This window comes from Ambystoma mexicanum, chromosome 10 (genome assembly GCF_040938575.1).
Source record: "Ambystoma mexicanum isolate Mex_15411 chromosome 10, UKY_AmexF1_1, whole genome shotgun sequence".
Classification (NCBI taxonomy): Eukaryota; Metazoa; Chordata; class Amphibia; order Caudata; family Ambystomatidae; genus Ambystoma; species Ambystoma mexicanum.
Window position 1 is genome coordinate 606311049 of NC_090932.1, and position 17157 is coordinate 606328205.

Consider the following 17157-nt stretch of genomic DNA (forward strand, 5'->3'; position numbering starts at 1 on the left):
AAAGTGATTCCTCCATCGTGGCAAAGAGCCATTGTGGTTCCCATATTTAAAAAGGACTCTCACCTGAACCCCTCAAATTACAGACCAATTTCTCTGTTGTATTGCCCAGCTAAAATCTTTACAGGTCTTGTATTACGAGACCTAAGAAAATAGGCCAAGGAAAATGAAAAAAGTGATGTTTTTCAAACAGTTTATGTGAAGGAGTGGGGACGAAGGCAAATAGTTTTTTGTTAGGGCTAATAAAGCGGTGGGTAAGGAAAAGAAATAGGTCACTGCACACAGCATTTATAGATTTCTGAATGGCCTTCGATACTGTCCCGAGGAGCCTGTTGTGGGTCAAAGTGAACAAATGGGGATGCCCGCCTGCCTTACTGGCAATTATGATTGCCTTACACACGCATAGCAGTGCGTGTGTCCATATGGATACAGAAGGCAATCTGACTACACCATTTAGTACGGCAAGAGGATTGAAACAGGGCTGCCTATTGGCCCCTATTTTATTCCTCCTTTTCCTCTCTGATCTGGGTGATGCTTTTATTGACATAAACTGTTTATTTCACGCCTAAACTGAACGATAGAAAAATCAACTACCTCCTATATGCCGACAATTTGATCCTTATGGATTATACCCCAGTGGGGTTGCAGCGGCAGCTGAAAGCCTTGGAGTTTTATGCCGATAGGAACATGACAACAATAAATATTTTGTCTTTTTACAAGGATAGGGAAAGCCAGGAAGCCGCTTTAAGTGGTGTATAGGGGGTTCCTGTTTAGTGAAAGTGAATAGCTTCACGTACCTGGGTTTCTCAATTCTCGCAAGAGAAAACGGGGTGAGACGGCTAATGGAAAAAACAAAAGATAAAGACCCTAGCCGTTGTGTTAATAAGAAATTTGGACACTTCTCAATAATCCCTGTAAGAGAGTTTTATTGTAACGAATGAAAGGAGTAGTGCATAAAATGGTGGAGTGCATAAAATGGTTGAAGTAAGGATAACATGGGTAGAACGAATGAAAGGAGCAGTGTGAATGACATATGTGTATGGATGATGCATGGAGAAAGGATAACGTGAGTAGAACGAATGAAAGGAGTAGTGCATAAAATGGTGTAGTGCATAAAATGGTTGAAGTACATGGAACGGATGGGAGTGCATGAAACGGATGGGAGTGCATGGAACGGATGGGAGTGTATGGAACGGATGGGAGTGCACAGAATGGCGTGACTTACATGGAATGGTTTGGAAGGCATGGAACGTCTGAAAGAGCATTGAAAGGAACGGTCTGAGTGCTTGAAATTGTCGTAATGCACGGAACAGTAGGAGTTCATTGAACGGGTGAAGTTCATGAAACTAGTGGAGTGGGTGCAATCTCAAGCACCTAAAGTAAACCACCATATTCACATCTCCATGCTTACTCTCTTCTTTACACCACCACTCAAATAGAACACAGCGATACTATGACACAATTCGGTATAGCTGTTCTCATACCAACATCTGCCTCATACTCCCCATCACTCTAACTAAACACTGCTGGTTATGCTCCCCCTCTCCCCCCAGCCAGGCGTTCTCCTCAGGCCTAATGCAGCCACAATCGGTCTGGATGAATCCTGCCAGAACGAACACATACTCTTGACCTCTCAACCACCAAACCGACCGCTAAGAAGCAGCTATTACACGAATGCCACACCAGCTACACACATATCCGGTGCTCACACGCACCTTTGACTCTCTCTACTCTCTCTACTGACTTGAACTTCGGTTCCCAAGGGCGTTTAACCTACCAGCACCTTCAGACCATACCAATGGTACATAAGGCGCTATATAAATGCAAAGTAAAATAACATAACATAACATAAAAAGGTTGTCCCAGTGATGACCTATGGTGCAGAGGTTTTATTGTTTGCCCTTAAAGGCCAATGGGGCAAGCTTGAGGGAGCCTTTTGGAGAAGAGTCCTGGGATTTCCAGCTAGTATTCTGGTTGCTGCCCTGAGGTATGAACTAGGTCTGGTGTCGTTGGAAGCGATAACTAAATGGAAACACCTACATTTCCTACAAAAGATTTGCACGGCGGAAGTCAGTTCGATTTGGAACCTGTTAAAGTATGGGTTAGACTCGAATACCCCAGATTGTCTTACTGATTGGTACCGTCAGTGCCTTGAAATTCTAGTTGCCATTGACTCCACAATGGATTACCTAGTAACGCACCCTCGCAAAGTAAAAAAGAGGTTGTGGGAGGCAGATTAGATTGCTAAAATTGACCAGGTGAGGAAGTACCATCTATACACAAATGTGTTACTAGACACCAGACCCTACAATATTTTACCATACTACCTTAGGAGAGGTCCGGGGCAATACTGGTGTTCCCAATGTTTACGTTTTCGTCTAAACTTGCTTACCACAAATTAATTAATAGGTGCTCGTGGGGGAATAGAGCGAAGTTTGAGATATTGCCGATTCTGCAAAAAGGAGAATATTATAGAAACTCTTTATCACTTACTGGTATATTGCCCTGAATTGTTAAAGATGCATGGAGCCCAGTTCTCATATCTTTTGAAGGAATTCAGAACGGCACATATGGGCTGGGTCTGGCAACACATCTTTACAGACAAAACCTTCAAATGGTCTCTAGCTGCTATCTGTTTTATGAAAGAAATTTTAGCACCCGGTAAAGTATGCCTCTTGTAGAGAGACCTATTAGATTTGCACTAACTTGTAGGTATTGTAAACTAAGATTGTTGTTAAATGTACATTTTGAAATTGTCTTTTTAACAGAAGGGCTGGGACTGTAATGTATGATAATATGATATTAGATGATGAATTGTTGATAATTGGTGTATATATGTGAAAAGTTCCTTGAGAACTTAAACACATACATAAAAATAAAAAAAAACAATCCACATAAAGTGCATCAGAACTGTATTTCCATCAATGCCCATCCCTAATATGTGCTGTGGAGTACACAGGCCTTCGTGGCAAATCACATCTCTGCCGTGTTTAAATTCCTGAACCCAAAGCATGTGATATTATACATTTGGACTGCAGATTTAAGTAGATTAAAATAGATTTCTTTCAAGTGACTGGGCCTCATTACAAGCGTGGCGGTCTGGAAACAAGGGTGCCGGTAAGCTTACCGGCATCCTTGTTTCTGGACTGCCACACTACGAGTGAGGCTGCCGTGGCCGTCGCACCCGGCAGGTTTGACCTGTCGTGTGCAGCAGCCCTCCGTTGGCAGACTTGTCACGGGAGCACCTTTAGCAACAGTGCTGGTGCTTCTGTTTTCCCACTCCCATTGAGTCCTATGGGAATCTATGGGAATGGGGAGTTACAAAATCTGGCGCCTGACTTCCCGCGCCACCAGAACTTGTAATGTCCCGGTGGCTCCGGGAAGTCAGGCGGCGGATTCTGTGTTAGGGTTGGCGGCAACACGCTAGTCGCACCGGTGGGTTACCGCCAACCTTGTAATGATGCCCACTGTCTTTATCTGAGTGAAACACAAGTTTATAAGAATGTAGAAGGCCTATTGTTATATAGATTTAATTTTAACAGAGGGGCTGAAATGTAAGAACAGAATCAAAATTGTAAGTTTTAATTCTCAGTGAAAGGCATGCTGTGGAACCTACAAGGCCCCCAGTCTAGTTGTAGTCAGTCATAAGATAATTACATATTATGGTCAGGCCAAATGGCTGTTCGGCCACCCCCAAATTCTCCTTGATTGAATTTAAGACAGGCTTCAAACTAGATAAGCTCCATGCATCTATTTCTGCCATTTACTAATTGACACGCTTACATTTCAAAAGAGAATTTGTAACCCAGTACATCATCCATCAATGTAAAAGGTGCATTAGCTAGGAGAGGTTAATCGAAGAGGTGAATCACATTCAGATGCATTGCGAACAGAGAGCTGGCTTGGATTAATCAAGGTGAAAGGCCATTTAGAATATGCACCTCCAAGGCAAATTGCTTTGAGTAGTTGTGACATGGAAAGGCTATATTTAGGCTGTGTGTCATGTTTGCCCTATTGTGGAGAGCTGATTCAATTGCACGGTAGAAGAAACAAATGCATTTACATGAACAAAATCTCACCTTAAATGTGCAAAACAAAAATTCCTCGGTACATTGCCATACAGCATTCAATTGATCTGAACTTTGGATTTGTTGTAGGTAAAAATAATACCTATCAAATTGTGTACCTATCATATTATGTAAAATAAATTGGGGGTTGTCATTTTTTTTATTGCCCGAAATTGGTGAAAACTTGTAAAATGGTCAAAGATGATCAGAATTCAATCATTCAGCATTTTAAAATGTTCGCCCACAATCTAAAAATATAGGTTTTAACAAGGTAGAACAGATGAGTCAGGAATTAGGACAATCAAACTTGGCTTCTCTTCAGTAAGAGCAAGCAGCCCTTCCACCTTTGTTAGATGGCTGGAAACCGCACCTCTAACAACCCATGGGTTGGATTAGAGGGATATATAATGGGATACCACTAGAGCAGGAGAATAGAATGATGGAATATGGATTTGTGTGATGAAGACTAAGATGGGGCACAAATTGGAGATTGGAGAACAAAAGGACTGATTTATCCAGAGGGAAGACTTGTCCATTGACCCAGATAGAGAGGAGAACAATTCATAAAGGGAATACCAGTTGGCATTGGTGATTCATTTCCAAAAACGCCACCTGAAGTGAGGGTTTGCTCTTGCAATAACAAACTGCTGACTGGGTCCTTTGCTGGTCCTCCCACAATCTGAAGTTGCGTCTTAAAAAGCAAATGAAAAGAAACCCCTACCAATTACCTAAATTGTCCAACTTCATCAGAGTGAAAGGTAACAAGACTGGGAATGAAGGACGGTACAATTAAAACACAGAGGGCCTCATTACGACCCAGGCGGTAAGTTACCGCCTGGGCCGTGACTTTACCACCATGGCGTAAACTACGTTTACGCCATGGTGGTTGGCGGACTTACCGCCCCATTCCGAGTTTGGCGGGGCGGTAAGTCCCCAATCCCCATTTACCCTTCCCCATTCCCATTTTTGCCCCATAGGGCATAATGGGAGTGGGGAAGGCGTTAATTACGCCACCGTAAATTACGGTGGCGTAATTAACTCCATGGTCCCTTAGCGCCATGGATTTTAACACCTGCTAAAAGCAGGTGTTAAATCCGCCATGGCGCTAAGGGACCTCGTACTCAGGCGGTAAGGGTCGGCGCTGTTTACGGCGCCGTAAACCCCTTACCGCCTGAGTCGTAATGAGGCCCAGAGACAGAGATGCTAATATCCCAATATTTTCTGTTCTTTATGTCATGGGTGGAACAATGTTCTTTTGGTCTCAAAATGAATGTACAATAGGTAAGAAATCAGATTTGACAGGAAGCAGTAAGCTTCTTACAATGCGGGGAGTTTGAGGGACATTCTGACAAGGTTGTGGGAGTAAATGGAACAATCACAGGCGACAATACACAAGTGGACATACATAGATTAAGGTCAACCAACACTGGAAATTGGTAAAACAGTTGAACATAACTCTTTCGTGCACTTCAGGGTAGTGTGGAAAGAGATACACTCTTTTTATATATCAATACACAGTGAGATGCGGTTTCTTTAAGGCACAGTCCACTTGACAGAGAAAAATAAAATCCAAATGTGAAATCATTTTTTTTCCATTTTAAAGTGAGATTGCCTTTGCAACGTTTTAAAGTTAGATTGCCTTTGTAAAGTTAAGCATTATTTGCAAATATAGTTAGTGGTTTAGACCAGTGTGGAATCATGGAGGGCCATAGTGCCATTCCAAATCCTATTGCCAGGGATGATATCATGCATGTAATGCAGCCAGGGAAAGCCATATTATAGACAAGATATTTGTGCATGAAATGTATGCTGAAATAATGAATTATATTTATTGAGAACTGTGTGAGTTGCAAATCCTCTGCATTCCCTTGCTTCAATGCATAGGCAGAATCAGGTGTAATGTGGGAGGGAAAAGGTACTTTCAAATAAGTATCTATTACTGGAGAATAGTATATCCCGAGCCCAGAAGTATAAAGAGGCTGAAAGTATTACAAGCACACCTTTTTAAAACTGTGAAAGGAATACCTATATATTTCAGGAAAGACGCGCACACGCACACACACATCACACTCACCAATAAACGAAAATAAGTTTTGATCATTGTTTTGAATACACATATGTTGTAGGGATCGTCAGGGTAAAGCTGCAGACCGACTTGGTTTCATTTGCTTCAATTTCTTTTATTTAAAAATACATGCTGATTTTTTACTACCTCTCTGTCTATTCTTTGCCCATGAAGCTTGGGGCGGGATTCTATAGTTGAAAGTATAAGATTGGTGTGTCACATCTGCTTGAGCCAATATTAAAATATATTTCAAAAACTCAACATATATGGGGGCGCTACTGAGCAGCATTTAAAACGACTGCCTTCAATTCCAAAATGGCCATCGGGTGGAGAGTCCTGTGATCAATGCTCTCCCGACCCCTGGGCTTCATAAGCAACTTTTAACCCTACCCGGGCGTAAATATAATTAAGAAATCGAGATGTCATGATCTCTGCTTCCAAAAGGTCAGGGTTTTCCCAACTCCCTTGGAAGCAGATCCATAACCCAGGTTCCGAGTGCCAACCAGTCCCAATTGGGACCTTTTGGACCAAGTCCTGGCGCCAGTGGCACCAGGCTCATAAATATGCCCAGTCCCAGCGCTGGAAGCGCCGGGCTCATAATGCTTGGGTGGACTTACCTGCAGCAGACCATGCTGCTTACTTGCCTGCCAGTTGAGCCACTGATCCTCTTCTGTTTGGAACTACTTTTCCTGTTGGGTGGGGCAGGAGCCACTCCCTAGATTCAGAACACTGGAACTCTTCTGGAAAGCAGGAACTCTTTTCTTACCTAGGCGTGGCTGTGGAAGGAGACACCTAAGCACTACAGGAGGCTATTTAAACCACACCCGATGGATGAATCTTGCTTTGCGTTATTCTGCATCCTCTGCAGCAGAACGTTCATCGTGTCTTCTGCATCTGATCCTGGGCCTAAGGAAAAAGGCTTACCATCCTGAATCCAGTCTTCAGCAACACCTATAAAGACAAGAAAGAACAGGTTAGCATTGCGGTCTTCAGTGACAGCTCTTCACTTACCTGGTCCATCGGCTGTCACCAACGCCTCGCGCTGCATTCCGGCATCTGAAAGACAAAGGCTTACCTACTCTTCATGCGCTCCGGAGGTCTTCACACTGCATTCCGGCATCTGAAAGACAAAAGCTTACCAACTCTTCGCACGCTCCGGAGGCCTTCGGCGCTGCATCCCGCATCTGAAAGACAAAACAAGGTGCGTTTAAAGACATTGGGGAACTTTAATACTCACGTGCCATTACTCCTTTCCACATCTAACCCAGTGGGTATTCCGACACCCTGCAGCCGCTCCGAACTTGTACCTGCAAAATAAAAAGACAGTTAGAGCGCATCGTAAAGCAGGCAACAAGCGCTTACTTACGTGCTTCCAGGCGCTTCTATTCATCACACGGGCTCCATCTTCAACTCACTTCAGCCCGTCATCCGCCATCGCCGGAACCCTGCAAAACAAGAAACATCATTACTAAAGACTTTAAAGACATTAGAATTACTCGAAACTTACCGTTCGTGCAGTAAACGACGGACAGCAGTCCTCTGAAGTCAAGAGGCCTGCTCCCCTTATCCAGTGAAGAAACTGGTTACAGCACCCTGCCCCGAGGCAGATGGAGAGCACGGCGTTCACTTACCTAAGGTGAGAGCGTTAACCTTTGGGGTTCTACAGGAGAAGAGAAAGGGAAGAAGCGAGAGACATTCAATAACCCAGTTCCTTAATCCCATATTTTCTTTCTGCAGACATCTTACTCTTCAAGTCAGACATACAGTGCACAGAGGTCCAGCCCAAAGAGCCAGCCGTGTGTTACACATCACCTTTGCAGATACGGTATACGCCCAGTCAAGACCGGCGCCTCTACGAGAATCAGGTGAGCGTTACAGAACGCAAAGCCTACCACAAAACTCCCGTCCAGGCGCTATGGAAACCTCGGATACCGACCAGCTAGCCCAGTTACTTGGGGAACTAAGGGCAGAAGTGCATGCAGCCCGTCAGGAAACGAACGCTCTAAGAAGGGAACTGATTATTTCCAAGGAGCGAACAGATGATCTCGCTAGACAATTGCTACAGTCACAAGCCGGACAGACCCTGTTACCCGCATCTGGGGGAAATCTTCCTTCTACATCCTCTATGAATCCAGTGCAGATCAACCTACCTGGGAATGTACCTCTGGCTCCGCCCGAACGGTTTTCTGGTGACCCAAAGAGGTTTGCAGTATTTATCAATCAGTGCCGGTTGCATTTCTTATGCCGGCCAGCAGCCTTTCCAACTGATCAAGCTAAAGTAGCTTTCGTGCTTTCGTACCTTAGTGGCAATGCGGCAGACTGGTCGATCCCTCTAGAAAATCAAGATGATCCGGTCCTCCATGATTTTCAAGCTTTTCAGCTCAGTATGGAAAAACTGTTCGCAAGACATTCACAGGGGCAGGCCTTGGACAATGAGCTTCTTTCGTTGCGACAAGGTAATCAAGACCTTTTGGCTTATATTGCGTCTTTCAACAGACTGATAGTGGAAACTCAATGGCCTGAGGACAAAAGGATTACGCTGTTTTATAGAGGTCTACGTGGAGAGCTCAAAGATGTGTTAGCCCAAGTAGTGAATCCCCCACAAGATTGTTCGGACTACATAGACTTAGTTGTTCAAATAGATCACAGACTGCAGAACAGGAAGGCCGATCGTTCCAAGTTTGATGCTCGAGTATTTTCCAAACCGCCAACTCCTTCCAAAGGAGTAGACCCCGGGGAACCCATGCAAATAGGGGGTCTGAAAGGTCCTCTAACACAAAAGGAGCGGGAAAGGAGAAAACAGTTGCAATTATGCCTCTATTGCGGAAACTCAGGGCACTTTCTTCGAGACTGTCCGGTGAAACCTGCCAAGAAGGCAGTAGGAGCTGCAGTTACCAAAGTTACAAACTCTGAGCAGGGAAACGACCTCGCCCGACAAGAATAGAGGTCCTCTTGCCGAGCGTGAAAACCAGTTCTGTGACCTCGCATTTCGTGATACCTATGGTCCTCATTAGCCCTGATAATCCGGATCGATTACATGCAATTGAAGCTTACGTCGACAGCGGTGCCATTGGCAATTATGTGGATCATGAAATGGTTTTGAGGATGAATCTAACTCTTTGTCCCAAGGCTGTAAAGGACGTCATTACTACGGTGGATGGTACGGAGATAGCCTCCGGGCCAGTAACGCATACCACTCAAGAGGTGACGCTAGTAAGTCAAGATTGACACCATGAGAAGATCGTGTTCGATGTGATTAAGGCCCCTCAGTTTCAGATTATTCTAAGAATACCTTGGTTAGAGAAACACAATCCTCTGATCGATTGGCGAGCAAGAACGGTCCAGTTTCCAGAATGTGTCTCTACTTGTCACCCTCCACCTGGTGTTGCACTGGCAGCAATTTCTTCAGAGACTCCCCAGTTACCTCCCGAATACCTAGAATACCAAGATGTTTTCCGGAAGGATCAGGCTAACTCTCTACCTCCTCATAGGTCTTATGACTGCCAGATAGACCTGATACCTGGATCTACTCCTCCTTGTAGTAGAATTTATGCCCTCACCGAGCCTGAGAACCTTCACCTTCGACAATACCTGGATCAATACCTGGCAAATGGGTTTATTCGTCCTTCCAAGTCCCCTGCTTCTTCAGCTTTGTTCTTCGTTCCAAAAAAGGAAGGAGACCTTAGAACTTGTATAGATTATCGCTCCCTGAACCAGATCACCGTTAAGAATAGATATCTGTTACCTTTGATCCCTGAACTCCTGGACCAAGTCAGAAAAGCATACATATATACAAAGCTGGATCTTAGAGAAGCTTACCACTTGGTACGAGTAAAAGAGGGCGATGAATGGAAGACGGCCTTCCGCACCAAGTATGGACTATTTGAATATCAGGTCATGCCCTTCGGACTTTGCAATGCCCCGGCCGCCTTTCAATATTTTATGAACGATGTCCTCAGAGAGCTCATAGATGTGTGTGTTGTTGTTTACATTGACGACATCCTCGTTTATTCTTCATCGGAATCTGAACATCGGAAACACGTGAAAATGGTCCTCGAAAGATTGCGTCAACACAAACTTTTCGCTAAATTGGAAAAATGTGTTTTCAACGTGACTGAAGTTGAATTCTTGGGATTCATATTATCACCTGGCGGAGTGCGTATGGATTCAAAGAAGGTCGATGCAGTTCTCAAATGGCCATCACCATCCTCCGTAAAAGGTGTGCAAAGCATGTTAGGCTTCGCTAACTTTTACCGCAGGTTTATCCCCGAATTCTCTCGAATAGTCCAGCCCATCACTGCCTTGTTAAAGAAAAACAAACGTTTTAAATGGTCTACTGAGGCGGAACAAGCTTTCCAGGATTTGAAGACTAAATTTATCTCCGCACCAATCTTAAAACACCCTCGCCCCGAACTCCCCTACATCGTGGAAACTGATGCTTCAAGTCTTGCCATGGGGGCAGTTCTATCACAAAAGGACCCGGTAACCAATCAGTTGCATCCCGTGGCATTTTGGTCCCGCAAATTCTCGCCTCCTGAAATCAATTACACGATTACTGACAAGGAACTTCTGGCTATCAAGTCTGCCTTTAAGGCTTGGCGGCATTATCTGCTGGGGGCCCGACACACCGTTACTGTGATTACCGATCACCGAAACCTGCAATATTTGAAAACCGCAAAAGCCCAATCCTCTAGACAACTCCGTTGGGCATTATTCTTTGCCGATTTTGACTTCATAATTACCTATCGACCTGGTACAAAGAACGGTAAAGCTGATGCCCTTTCTCGGATGGGAGTGGAAGAACACTTGATCAACCCTAAACCTGTACCAATCATTCCCGAACAAAGAATTCTGGGTGTAATCGCCACAGAATCCATAGAGGAAGTTAAGGATAAGGCCAGGCAACTTGTAACTCCAGCAGACATACAGAATTGGCATCTGCAGGGAAAGGACTTTGCAGTAAAGGACAACTTATTGTATTTCCAAGAACGATTATACCTACCCAGCACAGATTTACAGAAAAAAGTAATCTCTTGTTATCACGATTCTTTAATGGAAGGACATCCCGGTATGGCCAAGACCTCAGAAAAGATCAAGCGCTACTTCTGGTGGCCGTCTTGGAAAAAAGATATCAGAGACTTTATAATGTCCTGTGGAGTATGCGCCCAAAACAAGAGTCAAAAGGAAAGACCAGCAGGCCTCTTACGCCCTATTGACATCCCACCTCGCCCTTGGCATATGCTTTCTATGGACTTCATCACCGATCTACCTCCATGCTCCGGATACAATACGATTCTAGTAATCGTGGACTTATTCTCCAAGATGGCGCATTTCATTCCGCTCAAAGGCTTGCCAACAGCAGCAACTCTGGCCCGAGAATTTCTCGAAAACATCGTCCGACTGCACGGTTTTCCTTCGGTTCTAATTTCGGATCGAGGTAGTCAATTTATTTCTCATTTTTGGCGAAGTTGCTGTCGGTCGGCTCAAATTGATGTGAGACTATCGACCAGTCACCACCCTCAGACCGACGGACAAACCGAGAGGACCAATCAAACTCTGGAACAGTATTTACGCTGCATGCTGCAACAAACTGAAAAAACTTGGAAAGACATCCTTTGGATAGCCGAATATGCCTACAATAACTCTGTCCATTCGGGAACTGGGAAAACCCCGTTTTTTCTTTTGTACGGCAGTCACCCTCGAACCTCGGAGTTGGATCCCCTCCAAGATCTTGAAACACCAGCAGTAGACTACCTGCATTCTACAATCACCCAAGCCTTTAAGGAAGCTGTTTCTCACCTTCAAAGGGCTAAAGAACAATACAAGAAAGGAGCAGATCAACATCGGAAGGAAGCCCCTCAATATCAAGTAGGGGATCAAGTCTGGTTATCCACCAAATATCTACCCCTAAAAGGGCCACGCACATTCAACCCAAGATACCTTGGTCCCTATTCCATCACTACCATAGTAAACCCAGTAGCGGTCAAGTTGGACTTGCCCCCGCACATGAAGATACATCCGGTCTTCCACGTCTCTCTATTAAAACCCGTGCAACCTCAAACCCGACTAACTAAATCTCCAAAACCTATCCTAGTTGATGGAGAACTCGAGTTTGAAGTCAAAAGCATTCTGGACTCCAAGATCTCCAAATCTAAACTATTTTACCTAATTGACTGGAAAGGCTACGGCCCCCAAGAGAGATCCTGGGAACCTGCTGAATATGTCCACGCTCCTCGCCTAATCAAAAGATTTCACCGAACATTTCCTGACAAGCCAAAACCCCCGGAGAAGCCCGGTTTGGGAGGGGCCTTGAGGGGGGGTACTGTCATGATCTCTGCTTCCAAAAGGTCAGGGTTTTCCCAACTCCCTTGGAAGCAGATCCATAACCCAGGTTCCGAGTGCCAACCAGTCCCAATTGGGACCTTTTGGACCCAGTCCTGGCGCCAGTGGCACCAGGCTCATAAATATGCCCAGTCCCAGGGCTGGAAGCGCCGGGCTCATAATGCTTGGGTGGACTTACCTGCAGCAGACCATGCTGCTTACTTGCCTGCCAGTTGAGCCTCTGATCCTCTTCTGTTTGGAACTACTTTTCCTGTTGGGTGGGGCAGGAGCCACTCCCTAGATTCAGAACACTGGAACTCTTCTGGAAAGCAGGAACTCTTTTCTTACCTAGGCGTGGCTGTGGAAGGAGATACCTAAGCACTACAGGAGGCTATTTAAACCACACCCGATGGATGAATCTTGCTTTGCGTTATTCTGCATCCTCTGCAGCAGAACGTTCATCGTGTCTTCTGCATCTGATCCTGGGCCTAAGGAAAAAGGCTTACCATCCTGAATCCAGTCTTCAGCAACACCTATAAAGACAAGAAAGAACAGGTTAGCATTGCGGTCTTCAGTGACAGCTCTTCACTTACCTGGTCCATCGGCTGTCACCAACGCCTCGCGCTGCATTCCGGCATCTGAAAGACAAAGGCTTACCTACTCTTCATGCGCTCCGGAGGTCTTCACACTGCATTCCGGCATCTGAAAGACAAAAGCTTACCAACTCTTCGCACGCTCCGGAGGCCTTCGGCGCTGCATCCCGCATCTGAAAGACAAAACAAGGTGCGTTTAAAGACATTGGGGAACTTTAATACTCACGTGCCATTACTCCTTTCCACATCTAACCCAGTGGGTATTCCGACACCCTGCAGCCGCTCCGAACTTGTACCTGCAAAATAAAAAGACAGTTAGAGCGCATCGTGAAGCAGGCAACAAGCGCTTACTTACGTGCTTCCAGGCGCTTCTATTCATCACACGGGCTCCATCTTCAACTCACTTCAGCCCGTCATCCGCCATCGCCGGAACCCTGCAAAACAAGAAACATCATTACTAAAGACTTTAAAGACATTAGAATTACTCGAAACTTACCGTTCGTGCAGTAAACGACGGACAGCAGTCCTCTGAAGTCAAGAGGCCTGCTCCCCTTATCCAGTGAAGAAACTGGTTACAGCATCCTGCCCCGAGGCAGATGGAGAGCAGGGCGTTCAATTACCTAAGGTGAGAGCGTTAACCTTTGGGGTTCTACAGGAGAAGAGAAAGGGAAGAAGCGAGAGACATTCAATAACCCAGTTCCTTAATCCCATATTTTCTTTCTGCAGACATCTTACCCTTCAAGTCAGACATACAGTGCACAGAGGTCCAGCCCAAAGAGCCAGCCGTGTGTTACACATCACCTTTGCAGATACGGTATACGCCCAGTCAAGACCGGCACCTCTACGGGAATCAGGTGAGCGTTACAGAGATGTCATGATTCCAGAATATTGGATGCATCCGAAATTTGGACATTGCTGCTTATTATTAGCAGTATTAAAGCAGGAAGAGCGTGCATGCTCAAGGAGCCCTCCTCTGCAAGCTGTTCCCTGTGGGTGAAGGGAAAGCCCAGAGCCATTTCACACATCAGTGTTCCTGGAAATACGAGCGACTGCTGTGGACAGCGTGACAAGGCGAGGGGGGTCATTAACGAGGAGGAGCTTGATTCAAAGCTGGAGAGGCTGTGTGAGAGAGGGTGGCCACTTTGATTGTGAGCTGTGAAGCTGCCCGGGAGCCCCCATGAGGAAGAAGCGAGACCAGGGGGCTTTTTGGTGTGCAGGGGAATCGGCAGGGACAACAATCGCCGAGGGGCAGACTCGCTGTGAAGACAAACGGGTCACAGGAAGAATCCTTCACGGGCATTCCAGTGAAGTGAGGTAAGGCACTCTAGGGGACCGGTCCTCTCTGTTTCAGAGTAAGGAGAGGGCTGTGCGCATTCCCACATCAAAGCGACCAGATCCCAGCATTATGGCCTATGAAGCAGAGGTGCAATCAACGCAATAGGAATTCAGTTGGGGGCCTGCAACCTTGGGCGAATACAAGCAAACATCAAAAGGAATCATTATATGTGGAAAGAAGAACCGAGAGAGGCTCTGGTAAGCAGTTAGAGGCACTGGTACCCAGGAGTGTGCATAGGTTGCCATACAACATCTACTAAGGAGCTAAGTGACCTGAGTGGAAGTGGAGACCCTTCATGTGCATAGCCAGGTGCTTTGAGACCATGGGGAAGGGAAAAAAAGCGGGGTAGACTGAAAAAAAGTAGGGTAGACTGGGCCCTGTGAGACTTATCAAATGGAAAGTTTGTATAGAGACTAATCTGTGAGACTTCCGTCAGAAGAGGAGAAGTTAAGGGGATCAGGGGTTGAGGACCGCTAAGAAATGCAAGGACGCTGGGCCCTGCTACTACCATGACAAGAGGCCATTTCCCTTCAGCAAAGAATTTACCTCCTGATTTGGTGAAGGCCCTGCCCTCGGGGGCGAGAGGAAAACAAAATGTCAAAAAATAGAGGCAAGGAGGCCCAAAGCTTGGCAAAAGGGGTATAGAAACACCAGGAAAGCAACATGCAAAAATTGTGGAGCAGGGACACAGAAACCTCACTCAGCGATGACCAGAGCTCAGACAAAATAGAGTTCGAGGGGCCCAAGAGGCCACTGGATCTGATCAGGCAGTAACCCAAGAGATCCTTAGGCAATATTTCCAGGATTTTGGTGACAAGATTGCAGGAATGGTACAGAAAGAAATGGACAAAATGAGGGAAGACCTGGTGTCAGCTTTGCATGAAATCAAGGGAGACATGAACAACCTTGAAGAAAGGGTGGACACCACTGAGCACGCTCTCCAAGACTTAGTGGATGATGCATGAAAATCGGATGAACTGATGGAACACCTTGAGATTTAAGTGGAGGATCTTGAAAACGGGTCTAGAATGTCTAATATACAAAGTGAATATAAATACCATATGATATATCATATCATTATCATATCATATAAAAAGCCTGGCTGAAGTTGTGAATGACAAAGAGCTCAGAACAGCAATAATGCAAATATTTGCAGACCTAATCGGAATGGACAACAATACGGACCTCAAGATTGATAGAATACATAGGGTGGGGCCTCAGAGGAAAGAACCAGGGGCAATGCCAAGGGATGTACTAGCAGCTCTTCATGATTACAACCAGAAAGAAAGAATACTGTTGGCATTTAGGAAAGCAAAACAGATCATGTACAACGGCTCAGAGATACAGCTTTTTAGAGAGCTGTCTCAAACTACCTTAATTAAAAGAAAACAAATGAGCCAGGTCGTAAATCTCCTGAAGTCACAAGACATTCGATACAGATGGACTTTCCCCTTCGGAATGGTTTTTTGAATGGGAAGGAAGGCAACATCGCATATCCTCCAGTGAAGAAGGAGCAAGAATCTTGGGAATGGACAACGAAGTTTGGTTGTTTGTTTGTTTATTATATTTGTATAGTGCACCTGACCCACGGGTATCTGGACGCTTTAAGCAATAATTACATAGGGTTACATATACATGGTAACAGATTGGCAGTGAGTGCATACGTACATGGCATAGATAGATGCATACATCTTGCAATCAAACATCGTACATAGTGCATACATCTTGGAGGCATTCACGATATGTTACCTTATGCTAGGGTCGGAAAACAGATAATTACCGGGAGCAGTAGGAGAACAAGTGGAAGTTACGTTGGAGGCTAAAGATCAGTGGGGTACTGGTGTACGTTGATTAGTTTTTGCTGAGGATCCAGGCTATAACGCTTTTTCTGAAGATATCAAAGACTCTGATGTAGGAGGGGATGGAGTTCCATAACTTTGAGGCCAATACTGGGAAGCTAGAGCCGCCAGTTCTTTTTAAGTTATATCTTGAGACCGTCAAACATGAGGTGTCCATGGGTCTTGTTATTCTAGTAGATGATCTATGGATACATTTTTCTGTAAGGTATGGAGGGGCTGTGTGATTCAGCGCTTTAAAGGTAAGACATATTAGGCCTCATTACGACTTTGGAGGCAGCCATGGTGCTATTAGCACCATGGCTGCCTCCAAAGTCGTGTCCGGGTTCTCGGAATGGGTACTTACCGGGTCATTCCAACGTTGGAGGACCCTGTAAGTCCCCATTCCGAAAACCATTCCCCATTCCCATTCGAGCCCCCATAGGGCTCAATGGGAATGGGTAAGGAGCTAATAACGGGCCTGCAAATAGCAGGCCCATTATTAGCTCCATGGTCCCTTAGCGGCTCCTGCTAAGGGCGGCTGGTTTTACCAGCCGCCCTTAGCGGGACCCGCTAAGGGACCTCGGAATGCAGCGGTAGGGGGTTAACGAAACCGGCATCCTTACCGGTGCCATTAACCCCCTACCGCCGTACTCGTAATGAGGCCCATTCTTTTGAGTTCAATCTTTTCATTTATGGAGAGCCATTTGTGTTGTTTTCTTATTGCTGAGATGTGAGCATTTCTAGGTATATTGAGGGCTGCTCTGAGTGCATTATTCTGCAGCGTTTGAAGTTTTTTTGATTACTGATTTGTTAGCGCCTAGGTAAAGCCCATTGCAATAGTCCAGTTTAGACCAAATAAGAGCTCTGGTTAATGTGAGGCAGCTTTCTGGAGATAGCATTGGTCTGCATGATCTAATCAGTTTACCTGTGTAGGCAATGG